Genomic DNA, 15,336 nt, shown 5'->3' with positions numbered 1-15,336 from the left:
GGGTGGAAGCAATAAATAGCCCGCTAAATTTAGAAAATAGCAAACAAATAGTTTAATACAACTTGCAAGTAGTGATTACTGGTAAGAAAAGGTGGGTCAGATAGATTGAAAGCAGATTTCAGTTCTTTGTTCATTTCTTCTAAGGAATCTTGAAATAATTTCACATATAATTGAGAGTCATTTAAAAAGTTTTAAGTATATTTGCTTTTTGTTTGTTTTTTTGGGGGGAGGGAGGGTTCCTTGAACTCTGGGCCTGGGTACTGTCTCTGAGCTCTTCAGCTCAAGGCGAGCACTATACCACTTGAGCCACAGCTCCACTTCTGGTTTTCTGGTGGTTAATTGGAGATGGGAATCTTGGGGACTTTGCCGCCCTGGCTGGCTTTGAACCGTGATCCTCAGATCTCAGCCTCCCGAGTAGCTAGGATTACAGGTATGAGCCACCAGTGCCCAGCTATAGATTTGTATTTTTAAAATTTTTGGTAAGTAGAATTGGGCTATGAATATTTTAGTTTACTTCCATCACATCATCCAGTCACTGACTTCCATCTTTTGTTCTAAGCAACCATTCCTTGACTTCTTGTCTCTAACTTAGCCTTTTCTAAGTGTTTCATATATATGGAATGTGGTATTTTGCATTTGGTTTATTTCACCTAGCATGTTTTTGAAGTTCATTCACATTGTGATATGTGTTAGCATTTTATTCCTTTTTATTGCCATTGTGGTTTATGGCATACTTTGTGTACCCATTCAGCAGGTGATGGACATTTGAATTGTGTCTGGTTTTTGGATATGAAGAATAACACTGAGTGGGAGGGGAAGGGATGATGGGGGGGGGGAAAGGAGGGTAACTGCTCAATAGGAAATGGACTCATTACTTTACTCATGTAACTGTAACCCCTTTGTACAGTATCTTTACAATAAAAAATATATATTAAAGAAAACTGCTCTTAGTATTTGTACTACATACATGCACATATATATTTATTTAGGTAGTCCCCATAGAGAAAAAATCTTGACTCATATGAATTTCAGTTTTTATTTAAGAAATTGACAAAATATTTCCTAGTTATTAAATCATTTTACCTTTCATCAATGTATGACAGTTATAATTTCTTCATATCTTAACACTTGAAATTAACTTTTTTTAATGCCTATTGAGTGGCATCTTACTGTTTTAATTTGCTTTTTCTCATAAAGTTATATTTGGAAACAAGGAGAGTCCCTAAAAGATGATAGCATGCTCTAGATGATGTGTTGGGGAAGACAGATTTTAATCCACCTGTTATTTAGCCATTGCCTAAATGTAGTACATGAAAGCAAAGAAAGGTTCGACTTAGTGATCCCAAGACTTTAGACCATTGTGGGGCACTGGTTGCTCAGACTTATAATCCTAGCTATTTCTTAGGATCAAGGTTCAAAGCCAGACTGCACGGAATTAACCATCAAAATAAGCCAGAACTAGAGGTGTAGGTTCAAGTGGTAGAATGCCAGCCTTAAGCAAAAATGGCCAAAGGAGAGTATGAGTCACTGAGTTCAGGTTTCAGTAGCAGCTTGTAGCAGCTCTTGCTCAATGCCTGCATGCATTCCTGTGCGTGTGTGCTCGTGCACACACCCACCCACACTCAATTTCTAACATTTGACAGTTCGGTTGATGATGCTGGCATTAGCTTAACAGTGACTGCACATGGCTGGGAAGGTGGCTCAGTGGTAGAGTGCTTGTCTTACATGCATGAGGCCTGGGTTTGATTCCTCAGCACCACATAAGCAGAAAAAGCCGGAAGTGTTGCTGTGGTAGAGTGCTAGCCTTGCTGAAGAGCTGAGGGACAGCACCCAGGCCCAGAGTTCAGGCCCCACAACTGGCAAAAATAAAAGTGACTGCACGTGCATTAGCAGTTTTGTACTCATAAATCATGGCTTTTATATTGATCCTGTTCTCTTTATGTTCCATTGGAATAAATATTTAATAGAGTTGTTTGGTAGTTTAGAAACATGTATCTAGTTTGAAAGATAAATCTGAGCTGAGATCTAAATTTAGTAGTTATCATTGAGTAGACAATAATTCATGGAAATAAATGGTTCATCTGTTCCTAAAAGTCTTTTGGGTTACTTTGAGCAACTAAAAATTGCCTAAACAGTGGAGGATTTAATATAACATAACAATATAATTTAATATAACATAACAATCCAAGTTAAGATGGCCCTAGATTATTTAGAATGACATTAAAGACTATTACCAGCTGCCCAGTTCTTTCCATCTTCTGATGTTGCTGCCTTTCTTCACCTACTGGGTTGTCATTGTAGGTAGTCCCCTTCCTCATGATCCTGTAGTGGCTGCCTTGGATTTTATATTTCTAATCTAGAGTTGTATACAAAGTGGGGGTGAGAGGGGGTTGTTTCTATCTGACTTTTTCCTTTAAGCTAGCAAATCCATTACCAGAAGTTCCCTAGCCAGCATATTCTTGTCTTACTGCAAAAGAATTACAATTAAGCTTTTGCCAGTTGGTAGGGGGAATGGGAATTACCCCATTTGGCTAGCCCAAGAATCTTTTTCTGTTAATCTCTTCTGGAATAAGCCTTTCTTTCATAGTTTAGATAGGTAGATTTTCTGAACAACTCAATCTCATATCACTGAGTCATTACTATTTAGTGATTCAGATCAGCTAGTATTTGCTTAAAATCCTACTGTAATCTTTATGCTAGATTCTATGCTGTACAAATAAATCTTTAAGAACTTAGTTTCAGCTCTGCACCAGGGTTCACATCTGTAATCTTAGCTACTAAGGAAGCTGAGATCTGAGGATCATGGTTTGAAGCCAGCTTGAGCAGCAAAAGCCATGAGATTCTTAACCTCCAATTAACCACCAAAATGCTGGAAGTGAAGATGTGGCTCAACTGCTAGAGCACTAACCTTGAGCTAAAAAGCTTAGAGACAGAGTGGATGCTGAGTTAAAACCCCAGAAAGAGCACCCCCCCTCAAAAAAAGTTTGATATGAAGGAAATAACCTTAAACATAATTGTGCACTAAAGTCTGTTTTTTGCATCATTGCAGTTTGAACTTAAGGCCTTCTTCAGCCATGTATCCAGCCCCCCCCTTTTTTTTTGCTTTATATCTTGAATTTTTGCGTGGGTTCAGCTTGGACCACAGTCTTTCTGTGTACATTGGTACATACCAGCATACCTAGTGTATTTTGTTTAGGGTGGAGTCTTGATAAACTTCTTGCTCTGACTGGCCTTGAACTAGGATCCTTCTTGTTTTCTACCTCCCAAACACCTGGAATTACTGCTGTGAGCCAGTACACTTGGCTGCATTTTGAGATTCAAAATCAATCTTACATTAAACATAAACTTTTAGAACATTAACACTGCAGATTGTTTTGGTGTTAATATGGTTACATGTGAATAGTAAACTAATTTAAATTATATTTTTTTAGTTACTTGTAGTTACGTTTTTCTGTAGCTTAATATTTGTTAGTATATTGAGAGTTTTTAATAGTACTATCTTTTGATTAAGATCCCAACTAAAATTTCTGAAATTTGGTGTGTGTGTGTGTCTGTGTCTGTGTCTGTGTCTGCTGATACTAGCTTGAAATCAGGGCCTGGGCACTGTTCTAGAGCTCTTTTTGCCCAAGTGCTCTACCACTTGAGTTGCAGATCCACTTCTAGCTTTTTGGTGGTTAATTGGAGAGCAGAGTCTCCTCAGGTTGGCTTTTGAACTGTGATTCTCAGACCTGAGCCTTCTGAGTAGCTAGGATTACAGACATGTATGGCTCAAGTGTTTGTATATATGAGAGAGAGAGTGCACGCGCGCATACACACAAGAGAGAGAGAGAGATTAATCTGAAGTTGTGAACTTAGAGAATTAGTTTGGTTATATGCTTTCCTTTTTAAAAATTAACTTTTTGGACTTAGTCTGAAGTTTTTAACCTGTGGAAAGAATAATTACTTTTAGTTTTTTATTTTATTTTATTTTTGTTGGTCATGGGGCTTGAACTCAGGGTCTGGGCCTGGCCTTGATCAAGGTTAGTGCTCTACCACTTTGAGCCACAACTCCATTTCCAGTTTTCTGGTGGTTAATTAGAAATAAGAGTCATAGACTTTCCTCCCCAGGCAGCTTTGAATTGTGATCCTTGGGTCTTAGCCTCCTGAATAGCTAGGATTACAAGTATGAGCCATCTAGTACTTGGCTCAATAATTACAGTTATACTGAACAGTAGTTGAAAATGGTTTATATGTTATTATTTGATCTATTAAAAATATCTGGTAGAATTATATTTTATTATAACATATTACACATATTGTTATAATATATTATTATTATATTTTAAGAAAAGGAACATTATGGACTTAGATGAACTTGACCTTTATTTTTTTGTTTGGGTTTTTTAAAAACTGTGTATACAATTAACACACACACACACACCCTTTTCTTTTTTGGTACTGGTGATCGAACCCAGGACATTGCATTTGCTAGGCAAGCGCATTGCTATTGAGTTACAGCCCAGCCCTTGATCTTTATTTAATACTGTAATTGTTTTCTCTCTCTCCTTCCTCACATGCCTTTAGGGAGGAATATTATTTATTTATTTTTTCATGTTGTTAGTATTTTTTTTTTTGTGAACATACTGTACAGAGGGGTTACAATTACATGGGCAGGATAATGCGTACATTTCTTACCAAGCATTGCAGCCTTAGGGAGGAATATTATTGTTGGCAAAGAATGACTTTGGAGGAAAATCTTTAGGCCATCCCTTATGTAGAAAACAATGCATTTTATCTTTTTATGGCAATTCTTTAAGATTGTGAAGGTCTCGAGAAACAATGAAACCTACCATTCTTGCCCTCTTATTTCTCTTAGTAACAATCCGAGATTTATATGATCATAGAAGTTCTGAAAAATATTAGGGACTAGTTAAACAGAAAAAGCACAGCTAATTGCTTTCAAGGTCAGGCTGGCTTTACTTGGACCATGAAAGATTTAGCATGGCCCTGTGGCAGCCTGTTTGCTGAGTGGAGACTTTTGTCTTTTAAGGAAGACTGCTATTTGGTATGTTTGACCATTGTAGATTGGCCTTGTTTACATGAATATAGTCATTATTGCCAACACTGTTAAGCCTCAGTGTGACACAAATGATGCTTCTAAATGGTCTTGAAATCAAAGGCATTTAATTGCAATGGAATGAAAATAATACAGCTTTTGAAATTTCCTTTTGAAATAATAAAAAACATTTCATTATTTGAAATTTCAGCTAAGAATACAACACAATTATTAGGATCTGTAAACATGACATTTACCTTTAAATTTTATTTTGTTTATTTTTATTTTTTTTGTCAGTTGTGGGGCTTGAACTCAGGGCCTGGATGCTATTCCTAAGCCTCAGGCTAGAGCTCTACCTCTTGCGCCCCACAGCTCCACTTCTGGCCTTTTTGATAGTTAATTGGAGATAAAGAGTATCATGGGCATTTCTGCCCAGGCTGGCTTTGAACAGTGATCTTCAGAGCTCAGCCTCCTGAGTAGCTGGGAATACAGGCATAAACTACTAGCACCCAGCTTCAAATACATTTTTGTTCATGTTAAACATATGAATACAGTATAATTGTATAAGTAGTACTTTTCCAGCAGTTCTTATTTTCAAATTAAGATTTTTGATCCTCAAAACCTTAAGCTAACACGGAACATAATAAACAGGGTATTTTCCCCCACAGAATTAACTTTATAGACTTACTTGGTCATTGGTTAGGAAAATAATAATTAGAATTTTTCATTGACTGTAAAAATACATAACTTTACACAATATATTTTTATTGCTCTTACATGTATTATTTTAACAAATAAAAGTTGTCTTTTTTCTCTTTCCCTGTGAACAGATTTGTGAAAATATGCATTCGTTTAATACTGTCTTGGAATTCATGAGATGGAAGCATAGGTCAAAGCTGTTTGGAGAAAATTGGAAACTCAGTTTTATCTAGCCACATCTCCAAGGTAAGAAAAACACTTTTAAGAAAATAAAGTATGGGGCTGGGAAGGTGGCTCAGTAGTAGAGTGCTTGCCTTGCCTGCATGAGGCCCTTGGTTTGATCCCTCAGCACCACATAAGCAGAAAAACCCGGAAGTGGTGCTGTGGCTCAAGTGGTAGAGCACTAGCCTTGAGCTGAAGAGCTAAGGGACAGTGCCCAGGCCCAGAGTTCAGGACCCACAACCGACAAAAAAAAAAAAAAGAAAAGAAAGTATTATGAAAATTGTCCTTTATAGGCTTACATCTTTGAGCTTTTTTTTAACTTCAGTTATCTTAACATAGTTGTACAAAAGAGTTAACATTCAGTGAATCAGTTTATGAATAAAATGCCTTTTAATAGATGTCACCCTTTTCAACATTATCTTTCCCAATCCCATCCTTCCCCTCAATTTTCTGATTTTGAAAAGACATGCATTCAATATTATGACTGCTTTCCTCCCTTCCTCTCTTCATTTATTTATTTCCCTCCCCTTAGTCTCCCACTCCATCTCTATTACTAATTTCCTGGTTTTCATTTTATTGGACTGTGAGTTCATTTTCTATGGAATTATACCATTTTAATTTTTCCATGCAAAAATATTAGAATGGTTCCTAACAGATATTCCCACATCTCAGCCTCTTCATTTGTTAGGATTATAGTGAGCCAGTAATGTCTGACTCACAGTTCTCGTTAAAAAACAAAAAAAAAACAAAAAAAAACAACTGGGTGCCAGTGGCTCAACTTTGTAATCCTAGCTACTGAGTATTGCCATCCCAGGCACAAAAGTCCATGAGGATCTTATCTCCAGTTAGCCACCAAAAAGCCAGAAATTGGGCTATGATGACAATGACTTCATCATAGGAAGCTGGTACTCTTCTTTCCTTTCATGTCTTACTTTGTGTCATGGACCAGCAGGCTGCAGTAGCTCAGAAATCACAAACAACAGGGATTTCTAACAACCTTCCCCAGTAAAATAAACAGAACCAGAAGCGATGAGTTTAATGTTTTATTCAAGGAAAAAAGTATCCAACATACATATCTTTGATAGGTTTCAAAAAACTCTTGAGACATTTTATACAATATAGATATGCTGTCTATAAGTCTATATAGGAGGGCTGGGAAGGTGGCTCAGTGGTAGAGTGCTTGCCTTACATGCATGAGGCCCTGGGTTCGATTCCGCAGCACCACATAAGCAAAAGGAAAAAAGCCGGAAGTGGCGCTGTGGCTCAAGTGGTAGAGCGCTAACGTAGAGCTGAGGGACAGCTCCCAGGCCCAGAGTTCAGGCCCCACGACCAGACCTCCCCACCCCCCAAAAAAAAGTCTGTATAGGATTCTTATTTTTGTATTCCATGAAGTTCTATATTTAGTATATATTTTACAGTTACAGTACAGTACACCTCCATTTGGACTATTCACATTTTTACACATTTTTTAATGTTTTTTATTGTGAAAATACTGTACAGAGGGGTTACAGTTACATGAGCAAGGTAATGAGTACATTTCTTATCAAGTATTGTTGCCTCCTTTGTTTTTCCCCTATCATCCCTTCCCTCTCACCTCCACAAGTACACTCCCCCTCTCCTCCCTTCACCCCACCTCCTGCCCCTGGCCTAAATTGTAAAGTTCATTTTTCAACATAGTGTCTGTACTTCTCATTGTTATAATGGGTCAACCTGTATCCCCATTTAAACATTTTGTTTTATACATTTTTTTTCAATTGAGAAACTGTTTTGTCTGTGTTAAAATTTTATGATGCTTTCTCTCTTCAATATGCTTATGACAGTTGAATATAAAAATTATATAATTCAATATTGAAAATGTACATTAATATACAATACTATAGTATAAGCAATGTATATATCACAAATAATGCAAAACTACTCCATAAAGTTAAACATATAACAACATAAAACATTCTAACCCTTCCAGATTTGATTTTAGATTGGCCTTTCCCTTCAAACTTTCATCTTTACTCATTTTTCTGATCTTTACTCATGTTTCAAATGTTATTCTAAGGTATTTGAACAAACATTCAAACTCATTATTGCATCTCAATGCTTTCTGACCAAGACAGACATATGAATATACTGAAATAGAGTATGAAATACTAAATATTGTGAATATAGTCATACAAACTACTCTATAAGCTAATGAATTTAATGTGTAAATCTATTCCATAAAATAATTTAAAAAACACATCATGAACCTTTGCCATAAAGTAATTTGGAAAACAAATTAATAATTTGAAACTATTTCCCCTTCTCCTCCCTCAGTTTCCATTGTATAAAATTTTGTCTTTTGCAGTAACCTTCACTTGGACACATTCCTTCCCTGGCAACCAATGATCTGCTGATGCCACCTCCTAGGAGCCTTTGCCTTCTCAGGCTTGAATTAGCTCCCTCCAGCCCCCGCCCAGTAATTATAAGGCCTGAGAGAATGCTATCTGGCTGCTGTACCCTAATGTGCATGTAAGAGGAGAGAAGCCCATTAGACTTGCTGTGTCCACTCTGCCTTCTACTGGTTAGGGATTGGGGTGCAGAGAAAGAGGGTCAGGGATAGGGTAGTAAAGATAGGAGTAGCAGGTACAGTGTGGTGCCGAGATAACCTGTCAGGATTGGAGAGGCAAGGACAGGGGGCAGGGACAGAGTAACCAATTATAAAGTAGCAGGAGTAGAGGTTACAGCAGGGTGGGCTAGATCTCTGGTCTCACCTTCCCAAGTTTGTCTGTGGGATCGTTAGGTAACAACTACTACTTCAATGAGTTCATAGGCCTCAATTTTGAGGGAAACAGTGGCTGTTTAAGGCTGCCTGCTGGTGTTCTACCATCTCGGGTAGCACTTCTCACTGAGAGAGTCCAGAATCAAATCCCCCCTAAGGCTGTGGGACAGGCTGCACATCCACATAATGAGGGTACCTCACCTCTTTCAGCTCCTTTTTTTTGTGGGGGGGAGGGTTTGGTCAGGGGCCTGAACGCTGGGCCAGGGCGCTGTCCCTCAGCTCTTCAGCTCAAGGCTAGCGCTCTACCACTTGAGCCACAGCGCCACTTCCGGCTTTTTTCTTCTTGCTTATGTGGTGCTGAGGAATCGAACCCAGGACCTCATGCATGCAAGGCAAGCACTCTACCACCTTAATGCTTCCCTCTCGTTAGTCAGTTCAAAAGAAGAAATAAAGGGGTGTGGCCAGCCATCCCCATCCCAGCCCCCAATTTAGGAGGAATATCTTGGAGTCACAATATAATAACCTGACAATTACTCCTCCAAGGCACTAGCCCTACCCTGTCTGGGTGTGAGGCATTACCAACTCTAGTTGGGAGCAAGCCTGGCTTTCTAGGTGAACTGTCATGGTGAAACTGAAAGGCTTCTCCCAGTCCTGGATTTCTGTGCGCTGCAGACCTCATGACTGGGGTTAAGAACACAACCATGAACTCAGGAAATGGATTAGAAAGCTGCTGCATGGGGCAGTGTATCACTAAAAGTCTCTTTCCTGACTCTACTTTTCAGCACCTATACTTTGATGTTTTAGCAGTTGCCTCCAGGGAAATTTCACATCCAGTCAATCCCTTCTTCTCACCTCTTTATTCATTTTTCCTCCAGTGTCCCTAATCCTGGTGGAGAATCAGCTTTTCTTCCAGCACCATCCATCTGGGCTCTCCTATTTGCCCAGAGCTGGTGCTCCTGAATTCTGTAACTTAGATCAGCCATTCTCCTGGGATTGCCTTTCTGAACTAAACCAGAAATGAACCTAAGTAGCTATGGGCTTGTGAGACCCAGTAAATGTGCCTGGACTCTTTCCCCGCCCCCCCCTGCACCCCTCCTCCTTTCCACTCCCTTTCCCCTACTTCCGAGATCTCACCTACAGCCTCCCCATCTCAGCTCTCTTCAAGGTCTTCCCCTAGTATACCCAATATACCAACCCCCCCTACACATTTTCAGCGATTAATAAGCACATTTGCCTTACTAGTGCCTACACAGTTCAGGACTAGATATTACACTTGTTTTACTTTTAGTGGAAGTTGATAAAGCAGAACTGGCTTGTACCAAAGCATATATTTTGAGTGGAGTTGCCAGTGTAAATATGGAAATCCATTAAATACTCAGAAAGTACATTAGATGTAATAAAAGCTCACTTAACTTGCTTCTCTTCCATTGTTTATGTGAATTTTGTTACAGGAATAGACACTCCTCAGCTTGGTCAGTGAAGTTCCATCTTTCTTGAACTATTAAGCAAGTTTTTTTTTTTTTTCTCATCTTCCTGGCATTTCTATTTCTCTGTGTATCTGCTGTACTTTCTTTTCCCTACTGGCCAGCATAGCTCATAGGTCTCCATGGCTAACCAAGCCTTTCATTGTGCAAGAAAGTTGAGTTCTTCACATGTTCCAGTCAGCTTCCACCAAACAAAACCAGATTGCCCTAGCATGTGATCACCTGAATATAGGAAATCCCTTTCTTGTGGTTCTCAGTATGGTCACATAGATACCAGGTAGATAAGTGAGTGTTTCCTCCTAGAAAAGTCAGCCAGACAGATACTGATTCTTACTCAGATTCTCTGTTTTCTTCTCTCACTAAGATTTCTAAACTGAGCTCATGGGTCTGAGCCATAAAGAAGGAAAGATTCCTCCCTTGCCTTCCTTTCATGTTTGACCACCAGGATACCCCACCTGACTTAACAGCAGCACATATGTGATTGTTGAAAGAATATAATAAGGTAGCAGAACTGCTCAACAGTATAAAGAAAAAACTTGGTATCATCTATCTGAAATTCAGGAGACTGCCAGATGGGGTGGCTCAGGGCTCCATACTCAGCTACTAGGGAGGCAAAGATGAGGAGAATCCTGCTTTGAGTATACTCAGGCCATTCATATAGAACTAGCAGGGTTGTTGGTGTGCTCTTGTTGTCTCAACTACCTGGGAGGCTGAGTTGGGAAGGACTCCATTTCTGAGCCAATCCAGGCTGAAAAATCTGCAAGACTTCACCCAGTGGAAGAAGACTTGTATGGTGACCTACATCTGTCATCCTTAGATGAGAAGTAAACATCAGGAGGAAAAGATACACTACTGTAACCACAACAAGTACAAATAATTCTGGCAAACTGGTCCATGTGGGATCAGCTGCCCAGCATGTCCCATGCACTGAGTTTAAAGCCAATACCCAATTAAGAAATTCTTAAGAAATGTTCTTGGCCCACATGTTGTCAAGACAGATTGGTGTAATCACTTCCATTGCCCTTAGTCCCATAAATCATTGTTTGTTTGGTGCCAAGTATTGAATCCAGGGTGTCATGCATACTAAACACACATTCTAGCATTTATTTATACTCCCATGTCAAAGGAGATCTATCTATCTATCTATCTATCTATCTATCTATCTATCTATCTATCTATCTATCTATCTATCTATCTATCTATCTATCTATCTATCTATCTATCTATCTATATCTATCTCTATCTATCTATCTATCTATCTATCTATCTATCTATCTATCTATCTATCTATCTATCTCTATGAATTGTTTATGTGACTTGTTGCATTTAGAGTCCATAGTTCTAGCTTCAGGCCTAAGGAGCAGAGACCCAAAAGGATCTGCTGTTTTATAAGCTCCAAAGACAGTAAGTTTGAGTACTTTCTTTTGTTTTCTTTTTGTAGGTCATGGGTTTGAACTCTGGGCCTGGGTGTTGTCCCTCAGCTCTTCAACTCAAGGCTAATGCTCTACCACTTGAGCAACAAAGCCACTTCTGTTTTCTGAGTAGTTCATTGGAGATAGGCATCTCGCAGACTTTACTGCCCAGGCTGGCTTTGAACTGTGATCCTCAGATCTCAGCCTCCTGAGTAGCTATGATTATAGGCGTGAGCCACTGGTGCCTGGAAAGTTTGAGTAGTATGATATTTCCCCTGCATTAATATCACATTATACTGCCTCTAGATTTCAGAAGAATTCTTTAGTTCACCTACCTGACTTGTGGAACCTAGAATTTTTCTGGAACTTAACCATGTGTTCTCTGATCTACCCATATATCTCTAGAGTAGGATATATGGAGGAATAAAAGGTTTGGCCACCATCCCTCATGACACACCTAATTCAAGAAAGGATCACCAGACTGCCCTGTCTTGACATTTCCTATGGGATGGCAAAAGGATTTACCTGGTAATTCTTGTATCATGAATCAGCTCAGACTCCCAGGCGCTTGCCGATTCACAACTCAATCAGATAAACTAGAGTTGTATGGACAGTAGATCAGTGTTTGCCTTAGGCCAGTGACTGATCCAAGGGGGGAAAAGGGTTGTCAAAGCTAAAGGATGATCTATGTAAAGAAGACCTGGATCCTTTTCTGTTTCTGCTTCAACCCTGCCAAGAAATTACTCATCACTTATTTTTCTTTCCTTTCCTTCCCCCAACTCTTTCCCTTTCCTTTTCTTTCCTTCCCTCTCCTCTCTCTTCCATCTCTCCCTCTCCTCTCTTTGCTCTCCCCTCGCCTTTCATACTGAGGTTAGAACTCAAGACTTCATGCTTGCTAGGCAGGTGCTCTACCAGTTAGCTACACTGTCAATCCCTTTTTGCACTGGCTATTTTTTTAGGTAGAGTCTCATTTTAAGCCTAGACTGGCCTGGACTTTGATTCTCTTATTTGTGCCTCTCTGCATTACTGAGATGACAAGTATATGCCAACTTACCCAGCCATTGTGCTGCTCCTGTAGCTTGGATGATAGTCACATACCATTGTGCCCAACCATTGGTTGAAATGGGAGTCTCATGAACTTTTTTCTTTTGCCTTTAAACTTCAGTCCACTGATTCATTTTTGGCTTTCATCTGTTAACTAGGTTCCCAGTTTTTCTTTTTTGTTACGAGTCACCATGAATATACTATGAAGTTATTTGTTTTTTGTTTTTTTTTTGTCGGTCGTGGGGCTTGAACTCTGGGCCTGGGCGCTGTCCCTCAGCTCTTCAGCTCAAGGCGAGCGCTCTTCCACTTGAGCTACAGCGCCAGTTCCGGTTTTCTGGTGGTTTATTGGAGATAGGAGTCTCACGGTCTTTCTTGCCCGGGCTGGCTTTGAACTGCGATCCTCAGATCTCAGCCTCCTGGGTAGCTAGGATTACAGGCGTGAGCCACCAGCGCCCGGCTCTATGAAGTTATTTGTATGAGCAGAAATAAGACATCAGTATAATAGGGGTTAGTTACATGAGATTCTGGTTCACCTCCTATGGTTTATTAGTGCTTTGTAGACCTGTAAAAGACTATTCTAAACATACTATTTCTGTAAAGTGATTGCTGTTGTGCCTTGTTACTTATGATGGTAACTCCAGTTATAAAATCCTTGATGGTCTGTCTCTAGGTGTGTTAAAACTCATCTTCATGTGAAGAGGTTCTTTTCCAACAGTACCACAGAAGGTTTAACTTGAGAAAACCTAGAAGTCTGAGCTGCAGTTCTCCCATATGGACAGGCTAGAAAACTCACTCTCATCCCAGTCTAACACTGCCTCTAGTAGTTTTGAGACTGTTAAGCCTGGCTTAATGGAGTTGGGTAGCTTGCTCTAGAACTTGATTTGCTGAGAGCCTCTTTTTTCTTGGTCCTAATTAAAACTGATCACCTGGTTTCTTGTATTAATTCTGTTTAATTCTAATTTTAAGCTTACTTTTCTTCTTGGAGTTGGTCTCACACTTAGAGGCATCTCTTGTTCAGTGTTTGAGTCAGCATGGAAGTCAGAATTGTCCCCTGTAGACTGGCAACAAAAGAGAAACTACACAACAGAGTTCTATCTTGTTAACTGTAGTGCGTATTCAAATCATATATATAATTTATGTTCTTTTAATGTATCCTTTCATATTATGTGTTAGCTGCTTACATAAAATGGTTAATATTTAAACTTGGAGTTGGAAGCGCTCACCAGGATTGAAGAAAAAATTTTGGTGGGGCTAGGGGAACTAACAAAAAGAGTCATCTCTTGTGATAAGCAACAGTACCCTCAAATTATTTTTATCTCAGCCTTTTCAGTATATCCATTGGAAGATACTTCCAGAAGGAGTTAGGAAAAAATGGTATTCAAAAGAGTCAAATGCTTCTAATGTTTCAAGTTGATTAAATATAAAAAGTAGCCAGAATCTTTCCCATAAAAAGTACCCAGAATCCTACCCACCCTTTGCCAAATTGTCTGAACCCATTTGATATATCACTTAAAAAGCAACTTGTAGAAGTCTTTTGAAAACAAATTCTGTTATCAAATGTTCCCAGCCCCTAGTCAAATAGCAGTGGTATTGCAGACATGACTTTTCCATTAAGTACTAATATACCCATTAATTTTAGCCAATTACATTTAGAGAAATGGTAACTCAAATCAATTACCTATGTTCTAGGTAATAGGAACAATAGGCATTTATTTTAGCATTCCCATTGCTTTATTCACTCATTTTTATAGTAAAAAGGTTTACTCAAACAGAATGTTTGGAACAAGAAGAACCTTCAGTAAAATATTTGATCCTAGAAAAATGAAGAGATAGTATAATATTCAAAGTATCAGAATGTTTGGGAGTTTAGAAAAACAAATGGTGCTTCTCCTTTGGAAATGCCATAAGAAGCTTACAACTGCTAACACTCATATTTTTTATTAAAAAAATTAGAGTTCCGGTAAGCTCTCTAAAGAAAAACTCATTGTAATTTGTTAAAATAATACAAGCTGAACACCAGTGGCTCAAGCCTGTAATCCTAGCTATTCAGGAGGCTGAGATCTGAGGATTGTGGTTCAAAGCCAGCCCAGGCAAGAAAGTCCAGAATACTCTTATCTCCAATTAGCCACCAGAAAACTGGAAGTGGCACTCTGGCTCAAAGTGGTAGAGCACTTGCCTTGAGTTGAAGAGTTCAGGGACAGAACCCACACCTAGAGTTCAAACCCCAAGACCAACAAAAAATAAAATAAAACATGGTACAAAGTATCACTTTAAAGCTTTTGACTATCCAAGAAAAGGAATATGAAGGGATTGTAAATAATGAAATGATAAACCATCATCATCAATTAGAATTCTGCTTCTCCAGTGTATAAAATATGGTAATTCGTTGAGTTGTTTTAGTATTTTGTATGCCTTAGATTTCCGTTAAAAACATAATTTTTTGAGCTTGTGGTTTCTTACACATGTAAGTATGTGATTAAGGGATTGTTTATTGTTTCAAATGCTTCAATAAGATATTTACTAGTATTAGATATTTACTCATATTATTAAGAATACACCATTGTGATGTTACTATTTAGATTTTAGGCCTTATCTCCCATTAGAAATAGTTTCTGCACCATATTTAATGAATAAAAGCTGGACCTTTTTAGTCAACCCACCTATCCAGTCCTCCAGTGCACACTT

At 38.8% G+C, this 15,336-nt stretch overlaps 1 protein-coding gene across 1 annotated transcript in view; it reads left to right on the top strand.

Moving 5' to 3' along the window:
• Bmpr1a (bone morphogenetic protein receptor, type IA) overlaps nt 1–15,336 on the top strand; it is a 132,779-nt gene that overhangs the window by 62,378 nt on the left and 55,065 nt on the right. Inside the window, exon 2 of the mRNA XM_013032094.1 lies at nt 5,866–5,980. The gene's annotated coding sequence lies outside the window, so the exon portion shown is untranslated. The remainder of the gene's footprint in view (nt 1–5,865; nt 5,981–15,336) is intronic.

Source organism: Dipodomys ordii, unplaced genomic scaffold, assembly GCF_000151885.1.
Source record: "Dipodomys ordii isolate 6190 unplaced genomic scaffold, Dord_2.0 Scaffold148, whole genome shotgun sequence".
NCBI lineage: Eukaryota > Metazoa > Chordata > Mammalia > Rodentia > Heteromyidae > Dipodomys > Dipodomys ordii.
The sequence above is the reverse complement of the archived record's forward strand: the minus strand, read 5'-3'. Positions and strand labels throughout refer to the sequence as shown.